Here is an 11,616-nt window from a genome sequence, read left to right as displayed (position 1 = left end):
CACGCACCGAGGCCAGCGGACCCACCACCGACGGACCACCGGAAAGCCACTAACCCTCTCTTATCCCCTCGCGGGGCCGGACGGACGCACGCGAGGCCTCCCCAGCGCCCCCATGACGCACACAAACGCCGCCGCGAAGCCGCGGGGCCGGGACGCCCCTCCAAAAGGCTCCACCCGCGTGCCAGCGGGGAGGGGGAACGACACAGCGGAACGAGCCCCCACATCGTCCGACGACGCGCCGAGACACGTCCCGGCGGCCGCGGTTCCCCAAAGGCTGCCTCCGAGAGAGCGATCAATCCCGCCAGATTCCCGGACCGCTCCGACCCCCAGGAGGGGGGCAACAGGTCACCCGCGTTTCCCCAACCGTGGGAACGCTGCCGAGGAGAGCGCGGGGGGGGGCGAAGCCGCGAACCAGGCGACGCCAACACGACCGCACGAGCAGACGCACGTACCGCGCCCTGGCACGTCCGCGCCGCGGGAACGGCCAACACGGGGGCGCGCGCGCTCGGGAGGACCGCACACGGCGGGGCAAGCCCGGGCGACGGGAGACGGGCGGGACCGGGAGCCCAACACCGCCGCCCTTACCCTCTTTCCCCACTCATCTCGCGGCAACCCTCGGAGGAAGGGAAGGGGATGCGGGATGGGGGATGGGGGCACCGCGCACGCGGGCATGTGCACGGCCCCTTCCAGCCTCAAACCACCACCAACCGAGAAAACCCCAGCGCTCCGCACCACCGACACGACGGCAAGGCTCTGCCCCGCGTGATCCCTCCCCGGTCTCGGAGCGAGGAGGCGCGGGCCGCGGTAAACGAGAAAAGAGCAGTGACAACCTGCGCTCGACCCACCCACCCCTCCCGAAAGTCGGGAGACGGAAGGGGTGATGGGAAGAACGGTTCGGCCAAAGCTGCGCGCTGAGAGGCGGTCGGGGTGGGCAACAGCCGGGAGGGGGCCAGTCGGATAACCCCCCCCCGCGAAGATCGTAGCCACACCCTTCCCTCGGATAGCTAGAGAAGGACTTTTTCCTCACTGAGGGTGGGACGGGACCCAGCTCGACGATTTCCCCCCGGTCCCGGGTAGCCAGAAGCGACGTGCATCGAGGACTCGGGTACCTGCGCACGCGCATGCGCACGGTCCACGGAGGACCGGCGGGCGAGGAGGGGTCTGCGGTAATCTCAGCAAGGCCGCTTTTTCCTCGTCTCTGGGACATTCTCGAGCACTCGCGGCCAGAGGGGGACCCGGGCCAAGAAAACAAGGCCCCCCCGGAAGCCAGACGCCTCTCAAGACCCCCTCGCCGGGTGGGCGAGAGGGCAGATTACCGCACCGCTGACGAGGCAGCGGGCAAGAGGCCGGCCGCGCAGCGCTCAGCCACAGCCAACACGCAAGCCCGTCGGGGGGGAGGCAGCAGCGCGTGGCGGGCGCTCGTCCCGACGGAGACGAACATCCGCGACACCGAACGTGTTACGGACCGCCCCGTCCGAGGAAAGCAGGCATTCCCCCCTTTGGGAACGCCGTCGAAACTTACCGCCGCCCCTTCTCGACCCCTCCTTCCTTTTTTCCCTCGAGAGCCAACAAGTAGCAAAGACCGAGCACGGGAGGAAGCGACGGGGAGCGGGAGACGCCGCCACCAAACTCAGAACCGGGCACCTTGTGGGCCAAAAAGCCCGGAGCGCTCCAGGAGCACCGCGAGGACCGCAAACACTGAGCGCGGAGCGTGCACACGCCGGTCGGGAAGGGCATGGCGACGCGACAGACCGACCACACGTTCCCGGGATCGGGGAAGAGGGCCAAACTGCAAGAGCGAACCGCGCCGGGGCAGCGACAGCGACCGACGCGTCCCAGGAACCCCCACGAACCACCGGATCAAGTGTGGCTGGGGGAGATGGGCTCGAGCCGGGTAACCGCACCCCTGCCTTCCACACACCGGCCCCGAGCGGGGCGGGATGGAGAGGCGAGGGGCCCGCTGGCAGAACGAGAAGAGCGGGCGACATTCGCAAGGAATGCCCATTCGCCATGAATGTCCGTCCCTCGCCTGGCGCGGCTTAGGCCCCCGACCCGAAGAGAGCACGAGAGCACCACATCGATCCAACCAAGGAAACCAAATTTTAAAAAGCCAGCCATCCGGATCGGGGAAGACAACCGGCACGCGTTCGTACAACGGGCAAAGCGAACAACGGGAGGATACGGAAAGCAACGGAAGAGGGAAATTTAAAAAAATAAAAAATAAAAAAAATAAAAATAAAAATAAAAAAAAAGCAGACACAAGAGCTGCCACAAAAAAAAAAAAAAAACCCTCGAAACACAACAGTGCACTCGGGAGGCACAAAGTGGCAGAAGACCGGGACACACACAGCGCACGGAGAGACCCGGGAACCCCAACGAGCTGATGGACCGGAGTGAGGGAAAAAAACAAAAAACAAAAAATAAAGACGTCTCCCTTCCTTTTTTTCCCCAAAAAAACGGTAGGAGAGGCGACGATAACCGCAAGAGATCGGGAAACGCCTGACACGCAAAATAAAATAAAATAAAGCGAGAGGAAGAAGGCGGCTATCGAAAAAAGGTCGCCAAGCGAGGGCACAGCACGCAACCGCAAGCAGCACGGGAGAGCCAACAAGCGAGCGCCGCGCCAGCCCAGCCTCAGAGTCAGGCAACTGCATGCATTGTGGCACCAAGAGCAGAGCCAGCTGCCTTAAAAGAGGCCATGTCCCTTTAAGGTCTCCAACCAAAGGACAGCGTGTCAGCACAGGCAGACAGGTACAATATGCAGAGATCACAACCACTCAAATAGACCTCAGGGAGAGGGACAACATTCACAGGACACAGGGAACTCCTGGAAGTCACACCCAGTGACATGTCCCAAAAATGTCCCCATAGACAAGAGAACCGGACCAAAAAGGGACAGCTGGTCGACCTGACAACTGTCAAAGGACCCAGAGAGCGAGAGGCACATGCATGAGAGCCCAGCACCCAAGCATCCTCCCGCCAAAGTGACACCAAAGCACGCCGCCAAGGACTTAAAGGCGTTGCGATCCAAGGAGTCGGTGACGAGCTGAGACACTCCGGCTGGGTGGCCGGGGACACCGCGTCCCCTCGGCTTTAGGACCCAGTGACCCGGCCGCCAGGGACCGAAGCCTCGTCAATGGGGAGGAGGAGGGAAAAAAAAAAAAAAGGCTCCGAGAGCCGGGACACTCCGGCTGGGTGGCCGGGGACACCGCGTCCCCTCGGCTTTAGGACCCAGTGACCCGGCCGCCGGGGACCGGAGCCTCATCGAGGGAGGGGAGAAGGGGAAAAAGAAAAAAGAAAAAGAAAAAGGCTCCGAGAGCCGGGACACTCCGGCTGGGTGGCCGGGGACACCGCGTCCCCTCGGCTTTAGGACCCAGTGACCCGGCCGCCGGGGACCGGAGCCTCGTCAATGGGGAGGAGGAAAAAAAAAAAAAAAAAAAGGCTCCGAGAGCGGGGACACTCCGGCTGGGTGGCCGGGGACACCGCGTCCCCTCGGCTTTAGGACCCAGTGACCCGGCCGCCGGGGACCGGAGCCTCATCGAGGGAGGGGAGAAGGGGAAAAAAAAGAAAGAAAAAGAAAAAGGCTCCGAGAGCGGGGACACGCCGGCTGGGTGGCCGGGGACACCGCGTCCCCTCGGCTTTAGGACCCAGTGACCCGGCCGCCGGGGACCGGAGCCTCATCGAGGGAGGGGAGAAGGGGAAAAAGAAAAAAGAAAAAGAAAAAGGCTCCGAGAGCCGGGACACTCCGGCTGGGTGGCCGGGGACACCGCGTCCCCTCGGCTTTAGGACCCAGTGACCCGGCCGCCGGGGACCGAAGCCTCGTCAATGGGGAGGAGGAAAAAAAAAAAAAAAAAGGCTCCGAGAGCGGGGACACTCCGGCTGGGTGGCCGGGGACACCGCGTCCCCTCGGGCTTGGGACCCAGAGTCCCCGTCGCGGTCTCCGACGAGCCTGGATCGGCCCTGGTTCAGACACCTAGGAGCTTTCTGGTCGACCCGCTCAAGCCGCCACCGTCCCTGTCACCAATTGGTCCCAGCTGGTGACAAGTGACACTCAGAGCTGGCGCGGCGGCTATCAGCGTACAAGCGCCTACGCCTCACACCGTTCTCAAACACGGCACCACCTCCGGGAGCACCGTCCCTCCCTGCCGGGACTCTCGTCACCGTCGCCGAATCACACCAGGCACTCTGCCGTCCTCGTCGCCGACCGGGAACCAGGAGCGTTGCAGAACGCTGTCACCGCTAGGTGTCGCCTGACAACACTGTCACCCACCGCTAGGTGTCGCCCGACAACCCTCCGGATCGTCCTGGGAACCCAACACAGCCGCCGCCGCCGCCGCCGCCGCCGCCGCCGCCGCCGCCGCAGGAAAGCACGGACTCCTGGCGTGACCACGGAGGGTCCTCCCTTGCTCTGAGGGACACGCACGCACCGCTGAGCCGGCTACCCACCACCTCTCCCGAGTGGAAAGAACCAACGGTGGACGTTGTCCCACACGAACAGAGTGAACGCGCCTGGACTCTCAGGCTGCGAAAACGAAAGTAGGACAGGGAGCTGCGAAAACAGCCGAATCCTTCTCTAAGAAGGGAGGCCCAAGGGAAAGAGAGAAAAGGGACGTGACTGACGACCAATCGGGTAGTGGGGTCAGGGACCGGCACAATTGGGGGAAGGTGGCATCCAAACTCGGTGTGAGGGAGGGAGGCAGCAAGGTCACATCCACCACGCCGCCGCGACGCCCTTTGGGTCTCCTTTTGAAAACACTTCACCGCTCGGGTTCTGCTGCTGCCCGTCCATCCCCAACCAACCCCTCTCTCTCTCTCTCTCTCTCTCTCTCTCTCTCTCTCTCTCTCTCTCTCTCTCTCTCTCTCTCTCTCTCTCTCTCACACTAAATATTGCACTTTGGTCAGAAAGTCTCTCCCTCTGTCTCTCTGCCTGTCTCTCTCTCTCTCTCTGGACATTTTTTGGTGTGGGGGTGGGTGGCTCTTTTTGCCCAGGATGACTCCTACTTGTTAGGTATGGGCCAGCATAACAAAGTCTGTTCATTACAGGGAGGAGCCCAAGGCTTTTGAAGCACCCTAGGTTAGGCTTCCCCTTCCCCTCATGCGTCTGGAGCACTGAAGGTAAGAGAGGTGGAACAATCCATGGCGCCTGCTACCATGGCTACCACATAAAAGTAAAGCAAATTTAATAGTGAAATAAAAATCAAATGTGTGCCTTGAATCACAACACAACACTCAGGAGGCAGAGGCAGGCAGATCACTGTGAGTTGGAGGCCAGCCTGGTCTACAGATTGAGTCTGGGATGGACAAGGATACACAGAGAGACCCTGTCTTGACAAACCTAAACAAAACAAACAAACAAAACCAAAAAACCCCACCAAAAACAAAAATCGAGTATGCTAAAAAAGACACATGAGCAACCCACACACAATCTGTTCATTTCCAGACATGGGCCAGCATATCCAAAGTTAATGCAGCACAGACAGAGCTTCGGATTCCCTAACCTATAGATACATAGATAGACAGACAGACACACAGACACACAGACAGACAGATGGTAGTTAGGATAAGAGTCACTGGAAATCACTCACTATCCCTCTCCAGATCAGACCTCCCTTCAATGCACAGAATTCTAACTGCTTATGTCCACTGAGTGATTGGATTAAAGGTGGGTGGGTGGGTGTGCGCGCACGAGCGAGACCACACCCGGCCTCCTTTCATTTCTTTACCTTCCATGGATCTAAGTCTGGGGTTCTAGTGGTCAGTGTGTGGCTAATCTTGAACCCATAACGCTGTCACTTTATCGTATGTTTAGTTTAAAGTCAAATTCTCTGACGGTGTTCACCAAAATGAAGCCACCTTCTGGAGGGCAGATATCACGGTGGCTTACCTCACCAATATGGAAGCAGTCCTGGGACATACTTTTCAAGGTCGTTTACTCTGGAGGACCAGAACTTAAACCCAATTTGCATGTGTGGAATTCTGAGGAAGTTCTCCTAATCTGCACAGTACCCTCGCTGTGTGAAAAGAAAACCAACCAAACTGTTTAACTCCCTGTCTTTAAAAAAAAAAAAATTGTTTTTTAATTAATAAAAATATCAGAAGGAAGCTTTAATCCCAGCACTCGGGAGGTAGAGGCAGGCGGATCGATGTGAGTTCAAGGCCAGCCTGGTCTACAAAGTGAGTCCAGGACGGCCAAGGCTAACACAGAGAAACCTTGTCTCAAAAAATATATATATATATTAGAAGGATGAGAAGGAAGAGGAGGAGGAGGAGGAAAGGAAGGAAGGAAGGAAGGAAAGAGCCAGGCATGGTGGCAGCAATGCACTGATCATTTAAGTTTTTCATTGCATTAGTCATAAGAAAAAAAATAAACTAAAGCAGATATAATTAATTGTCCTGGCGTGCACCACCAGGCCCTGCTTCCTTTAATTTCATTTATTTATTTACTTATTTATATTGGTTTTTCGAGACAGGGTTTCTCTGGGTAGCCTTGGGTGTCCTGGAACTCTGTTTTTAGACCAGGCTGGTCTCAGACTCACAGAGATCCACCTACCTCTGCCTCCCAAGTGCTGGGATGAATGGCGTGTGCCACCATGCTGGTCTTTTCAGCTCTTTATCTCCAAGAAAGTTTCTAGGTAGTCCTGGGAGTTCCAACCTAAGTCGATCTACACATCAGTTTCAAAGACAGCCAGAGGGGTGGGGGGGGGGAGGGAGGGAGGGAGAGAGAGAGAGAGAGAGAGAGAGAGAGAGAGAGAGAGAGAGAGAGAGAGAGAGAGAGAGAAAGTCAGTCTATCTCCAAAAACCTTAGATAAGTAAGTACATAAGTAGATAGATAGATGATACACAGACAGAAAGACAAATGGAGGCCAAGCATCATAGTTTCCTCATGTAATCACAGCAGAGACAGGTGGACTTCTGTGTTTGGTTTTTCCAAGTACATATTTAAGTCTTTATTCAGCTATCTATCAAGGATAAACTGGTCCTTTATTTAGTGTAGTCTCCATACCCCACGTGTAACCATGGAAATCCCTAACTAGATGAGGCCTGCCTCCAGCTCACAGAGTTTCACCTGCCTCTGCCTTCAGAGCTACGGGATTCAAGGCCTACAGGACCACACAGAGCTGGCTTCTTTAAGTTCCGGTTTCAGAACTTAACCCCACTGTGCATGTACAGAATTATAGGGAAGCCTCTTCCCTAGATCACTACACAGTTCCCTCGCTGCTCCATGAAAAGACAAACCACATAGAGGCTTAACTCGCTCTCTGAAAACAAAAAACAAAAATTAAGAGCTGGATGGAGAGGTGGCTCAGAGGTTAAGAGCACTGACTGCCCCTCCAGAGGTCCTGAGTTGCGTTCCCAGCGAGCACACGGTGGCTCACAGCCATCTATAATTTGATCTAACGTCCTCCTCTGGCATGCAGGCGTACACGCAGGCCTGTACACATAAAAATGAATAAATATTTTTAATTGAAAATAAACTTTTAAATTAACCATAATGACAGGGGGAAAAAACTAGTTCAGAATCTTTCAGTAGCCAGGCGGTGGTGGCACACGCCTTTCTTTCATCCCAGCACTCGGGAGGCAGAGACAGGTGGGTTGTTGTGAGTGTGAGGCCAGCCTCGTCTACACAGCGGGTAGTGAATCGCAAAAAGAAAAAGAAAAAAAAAAAAAAGAGGAAAGGAAAGGAAAAAAATTCCCGACTATACATTGATGCAACCAGTCACTTCCAGGAGAGGCAGCTTCAATTCATTGCATCCACATGGCAGCTCACAACTGCCTGTAACTCCAGTTACATGGAATCTGACACCCTCCCCAGACATGATTGCAGGCAAAACCAAAACAAGAATACAGAACACACATAAAATGAATAAACATAAGTGTTAATGCCCGGCTGTGACTCTGGAGAGGTCCGGGGTGGGGTCTCTGGTGCTGGCTGCAGATTTCCTTCCAGTTTGCTTCATTTCTTGGGTGGCCAGAGCTGATGGCTCAGGCAAGCGATCAGGACTGAAAGAGGTAGGAGGGAAGGGGAAAAGAGCCCAGGGTTTCTTCTCTAAGGACTGGCTGTACTGGGTCGAGGAGGAGAACTTAAACTGGCCACAATATCCCTATGGCTGAGGCTGTAAAAGCAGCTTGGGGCTAGAGACTGCACGGGGGTCGTAAAAGGAGGCTCTTTGACCTGTAGATAGGCTTCCTTGCAGAGATCTCCAATAAGCCAATGTAAACTTAGGGTTTTAGCCATAGAAGGCTGATGCCTTGAGTCTGCTAACTTATTTGCGAATATTCAAGAGAAAAGGTTCAAGAGAAGAGGCAGATGAAGTCAGGCATCTTAACTTCAACTGGTTAAGCTTCCCACTTTCAGTAGCATTTATTGTAGAAGACCATACTTATACTTCTGAGAAAACGTAATTAATTATCTCATAGTCAAAAGAGTACAATTAATAACAAAAACAGATGAATTCTAAAATATAAGAGGTTACATGTTTTAGAGCTACGCATATCTTAAAGATTTATGTATTTATTTCTTATGTATACATTGTTTGCCTGCATGTACACCTTCAGGCCAGAAGAGGGCATCACATCACATTACATTGTAGATGGCTGTGAGCCACCTTTTGTTTGCTGAGGATTGAACTCAGAACCTTTGAAAGAGCAGGCCGCACTCTTACCCACGGATCCATCTCTCCAGCCCGAGGTACACATATCTTATCTATGTATCCATTACATAAGTTCATAGTGATTTCAGAATGACAAAGGTTGCCAGGGCCTAAGGTTAATAGTGTCTGAAACTTACAAGAGTATATGACTTATCAATTAGGACAGACCTTACTACACATTATCCAGCTATCTCTTAGTTCATTATGTGCTCAGTACAATAATTTTATGCCTTTCATTCTAAGACACAGAGTAAATTCAGACCTCTCTAGGTAGCTTCATTGCACTTAGGTTCATGCGAAGTTCAAACAAACTTGCCTATATTTATGGAGAAATACCAGGATTTGTGGTGCCATCTGGAGACGGGGCTTATCTGAAGCCACAAATCTGCTACAAGGCTATTCTTAGTGAGGCATCTGGAGGTCCACAAAGGCATTTATTGCAGCCATAAACTAACTTTAACTTTTAAAACTATTTGAATCAAATCAGGAATTCCATAATCAGGGATTAATTCTTCTGATTAACAAACAGTGCATCTTCTACAAGATCACAGCTGGTCAGTACCCGGAAAGTAGCATTTCACACCAATGCCAGATGGTTTAATGCATCAATTACTCTTTAGCCAATCCACAAAAACAGTATGACAACAGAGTACCTAGCACTATACAGAAATATATGCTGACTCAGATAAGTAACTGATTATAAAAATACATAATACACATAAATGAATAAATATAAGCATGAACATAATTGAAGAGGGCATCAGACAGAAGAGGGCATCAGATCTTGTTACAGATGGCTGTAAGCCACCATGTTGTTGCTGGGAATTGAACTCAGGAACTTTGGAAGAGCAGCCAGTGCTCTTAATCCCTGAGCCATTGCTCCAATATCCATTTTTTTTTCTTAATGTTCTCTTTTGTTTAAATTCTGAGGCACTGTAACAAAAAAAAATATAATTTATGAAAAAAAATACATTAGCCATTGCTTTTGCTCATAAGCCTCAAGCTATTAACTCTGAGCCAACACCAGGCCTCTGAGAAGTTTTGTTTCTACAGAGTAAGTCCCAGGACAATTTGGACTGTTAAAACAAACCCTCTCTAAAATATAGAAAACCAAACCTAACCAAACCAAATTCAAGCACTTGGTCTGCATCCTGCATGTTCTACAGAGTCAGTTTTGGAACAGTCAGGACTACACAGTGATATCCCTGAGTACACACACCAAAAAAACCAAAATATAGAATCAACCCATGCAGATAAACCTGTGACTACACACACACACACACACACACACACACACACACACACACACACCAAACCAAATCCCTTGCTGAGATAAACCAAAACCAAGACAAAACAGTTCACCATCTGGAAGCCAAAGGCAAGTGACTCTCTGAGTTTGAGTCCAGCAAGCAGCTTACCACCATTCATAACTCTAATTTCAACAGATTTGCCCTCTTTGTCTGACTTCTGAAATAACGGGCATGCACAGGGTTCCCAGACACACAGGCAGGTCGGTAAAGTCTATGTACATCTTACCTTGTAGACTGTCCTGGCAGATTGCTTCCTTGAAAGTATTTCGTGGTTGCTGTATGCTCCCTGAGGATTGTGCCCACTCCTCTCCATGAACCTTCAGTTGACCATGAAGGTCTAGATGAAGCCACATGTTGCCGGACTCCTCCTACAAATGCATGACTGTCGATGTCCTTTGATCTGTTGGTAACATTGACCTGAAAGGCAAAGCAGCTCTTACTGGGATTGCTTCCCCACCCCAAGCCAGGTGGGAGGGGCTTTTCTGAGTTAACTGACAGTGCTTGTCTCCTGGGCTGGGGACGTTTTGTACACCTTTAATACAATCACTGAGGAGGCTGGAAAAGGGTAATCTCTGATTTGTTGGCCAGCCTGCTGTATTTACTGAGTTCCTGGATTGCAGGCACTACACAGAGAACCTGTGTCAAAAAGAAAATAAGAAATGGGCACCTGCATTTATCCTCTGACCTTCACATACACATATTTCTTCCCCTGATCTGGAACCACAAGATCCTCTAAGGAGCCTCATATAGCCCTCAGGGAAGACCACAAGCCCAACCCTCTACTGATAAGAAACCTATTCAGCAGGAATCCAGAGATTCCTGGAGGTAACCAGCATGCTGAGGACCTAGGCTAAGGTGCTAGCCTTAAGCAAATGGCCTTTAGTCATACCTGAAAATGCTGGGATTAAAGGTGTGCATTGCAGCTGCCACCACCTTCACGTGATGCTGGGACTTGAATCTGGGTCCTGGAAGAGCAGTCAGACTGCCAAGCACTCTCTCCAGCCCTTTGTCTTCTTTTAAACAGATGTTGTAACCCTGGAAATCAATTTGTTAAGGCAGGTGGAGTCAAAAAACAGGTGAAACACTTACAGACATAAAATACGAGCTAGAGAAAGAGAGGAAAAGGGTGGGAATAACAGGTACAAGTTTCAATCACATTACAAAAGGGGGGAGGGATAAAAAATTAACTTTAAGAAAAATGGCTCAGAAGAGCATTGGCTGTTCTTAGAGTGTTCCTAACACCCTAAATTGAGATCTGGTGCCATCTTCTGGCCAGCTAACAGAATGCAGGCAGAAAACTGTATAAAGAATAGATAAAACTTTTGAAAGAAAGAAAGAAAGAAAGAAAGGAAGGAAGGAAGGAAGGAAGGAAGGAAGAAAACAATCCTTTGGCAGAAAACCCTAGTTTTCTCTTTACTCACGTGGAGTCACAGAAGTGCAACCAATCAGAATTATCTACAGCCTGATACTTCATCCTTTCATTTACATAGGTAAAATTGCATGATGGGAAATGGTAAGCAAATTTGCTCACCACAACCAAACAAGGGCTCTTTAAGGATGGCTACCCAGAGACCATCAATCAAATGCAGACATGACTCAATGTTGTTTCACAAGTGTCACTGGTATTAAAAATACAGAAATGATGTTATAAATAG

At 51.6% G+C, this 11,616-nt stretch overlaps 2 long non-coding RNA genes across 2 annotated transcripts in view; both read right to left on the bottom strand.

The window, feature by feature from the left end:
• The window catches only part of LOC311607099, a 16,702-nt gene extending 11,805 nt beyond the window's left edge, over positions 1 to 4,897 (bottom strand). The window contains exon 1 of the long non-coding RNA XR_014782530.1: positions 4,271 to 4,897. This is a non-coding gene — a long non-coding RNA (uncharacterized lncRNA). The remainder of the gene's footprint in view (positions 1 to 4,270) is intronic.
• Positions 4,898 to 9,221: 4,324 nt separating this feature from the next.
• On the bottom strand, positions 9,222 to 10,324 carry LOC311607100. The gene is made up of 2 exons (XR_014782531.1): positions 10,188 to 10,324; positions 9,222 to 9,584 (listed from the first exon to the last, which is right to left on the bottom strand). It is a non-coding gene; the product is annotated as an uncharacterized lncRNA (long non-coding RNA).
• Positions 10,325 to 11,616: the final 1,292 nt, after the last annotated feature.

This window comes from Acomys minous (genome assembly GCF_964271855.1).
Source record: "Acomys minous genome assembly, chromosome: 10".
NCBI classification, from domain to species: domain Eukaryota; kingdom Metazoa; phylum Chordata; class Mammalia; order Rodentia; family Muridae; genus Acomys; species Acomys minous.
Note: the sequence above shows the minus strand (reverse complement) of the source record. Positions and strands in the feature narration are given on the sequence as shown.